Genomic DNA, 2,252 nt, shown 5'->3' with positions numbered 1-2,252 from the left:
TCATCACTATCTAATTCCAGAACATTTTCATCATCCTTAAGAAGAAGCCCGGTACCCATCATCATCACTCCCCCACTGCCCCTTTTTTCAACAGTAATCTGCTTTCCTTTTTTGGAAACAGAGTCTTACTCTGTCACCCAGGCTGGAGTGTAGTGCTGCTATCACCACTCACCACAGCCTCAACCTCCTGGGCTGAGGTGATTCTCCCACCTCAGCCTCCTGAGTAGCTGGGACTATAGGCGCATGCCACCATGCCCAGCTAATTTTTGCATTTTTTTTGTAGATACAGGGTCTTACTATGTTGCCCGGGCCAGTCTAGAAATCCTGGGTTCAAGCAATTTTCCTTTCTTGGCCTCCCCAAAGTGCTGGGATTACAAGCATGAGCCACAGTGCCAGGCTGTAATCTGCCTTCTATTTCTATGGATTTAATTCTTCCGGACATTTCTAATAAATGCAATCATATAACGTGTGTCTTTTTGTGTCTGGCTTCCTTCACTTAGCATATCGTATTCAAAGTTCCTCCATGTTGTGGCGTGTATCAAAACTTCATTCCTTTTTAATGGCTGAATAATATTCCTTCATGTGTATAGACCACATTGTATTTATCGAATCATCAGTTAATGGACATAGGGAATGTTTCTACCTTTTGGCTATTACGAATAATGCTGCTGCAAACACTGGTGTGCAGACTTTTCTGTGGACATACTTTCAATTCTCTTAGATATATACCTAGGGATAGAACTGCAGGGTGATATGGTAACTCTATATTTAACTTTTTGAGCAATGGCCAGACTGTTTTCCAAGGGAGATGCACTGTTTTACATTTATACCAGCAGTGTAGGAGGGTTCCAATTTGTCCACACTTGCTATTGTCTGTCTTTTTTATTATGGCCATCCTAATGGGGGTGAAGTGGTATCTCATTGCAGTGACTTGCATTTCTCTAATAACTAACATATTTCCTTCTGATGACCAAATCATCATCCTTGTGTCCCTTCTAGCCTGATTACTACACATTAGCCTTTTAAAAAGTGATCTCCAATGATTAATTTCTCCTAGCGCCTCCTGTCAGCCTCTTTGCTGCAATTACCAAGTCAAATAATCCCATTCCCGCTCCCCTTCTGCAGATCATGCTGGAGTACACCTGCTGCTCATAAACCCACCAAGGCAGACTTTACTGTGGCTATTACTCAAAGGCCATGCCAAGAACTCCTTCTCCTGCAGCCCCCCTGGCTTGCAATCTTGCTAAGTTCAGGAGAAAGGGTACAGGGTGATGTTGGATTCCATTAGGAGACAGAAAATTATGTTTTTTCCAACTCTGGGGCCAAAATCAGCCTGCACAGAGTCTGAAAACTCTTTAAAGAAATTTTCTCTAACCTTCTGACCACCTCTCCTCTAATCAAAGGCATTCAAACCCAGCTTATAGAGCCAGGTAAGAAATGGAATCCACAGAACCAACCCATCCACCAGTACTATTCTAAGCCTCTTCCCCAAACTCCTTCCTCTTCTAGTTCAATGATTATCAGCATGATCAACATTTGGGACCAGATTAATTCTTTTTCTTGGGAGGATGTCCTGTGTATGGTGGGATATTTAGCAGCACCCCTGGTCTCTGTTTAACCACCCTCACTTGTGACAATCAAAAATGTCTCCAAATACTGTTAAATATTCCCCCAAAAAGGGAGGTTGCAAAATTGCCCCTGGTTGAGAACCACTGTATTAATTTGGAGTAGGCAGAACTCCAAGAGGGACCTCGAGATCCCAGCCCCCTGACGCAGGTACTCTGTGGGTGGTAGGACCTAGGAATATCATGGGCTGTCACTTTCATGATTAGGTTGCACCTTCAAGCAAGAATCATTTAGTAGCTGAGCTAAAGCAATTCCAGAACTGTGAGAGATCATAATAAAATTATTGTTATTTCAAGCCACTCTTTTGGAGTATCCTATTATACAGCAACTCCTTAAATAACATCATTTCATTCAATGTCATTTCGTTATAACGTTGGTGAGAGAAAGAATCCATTCTCAGCCAGGGGCATTGCCTGTATGGAGTCTGCACCTTCTCCCCATGTCTGTTATAGATTTTCCCTGGGTACGCCAGTTTACTCCAACATCCCAAAGATGTACACATTAGGCTCCTTGGCGTGTCTGCGTGGTCCCAGTCTGAGTGGCTGTAGGGGAGTGTGTGAGTGCACCTGGCAATGATGGGATTGGTCCTGTCCAGGACTGGTTTCTGCCTTGAACTGTGAGCTGCC

Source organism: Mandrillus leucophaeus, unplaced genomic scaffold (assembly GCF_000951045.1).
Source record: "Mandrillus leucophaeus isolate KB7577 unplaced genomic scaffold, Mleu.le_1.0 Scaffold263, whole genome shotgun sequence".
NCBI lineage: Eukaryota > Metazoa > Chordata > Mammalia > Primates > Cercopithecidae > Mandrillus > Mandrillus leucophaeus.
The sequence above is the reverse complement of the archived record's forward strand: the minus strand, read 5'-3'. Positions refer to the sequence as shown.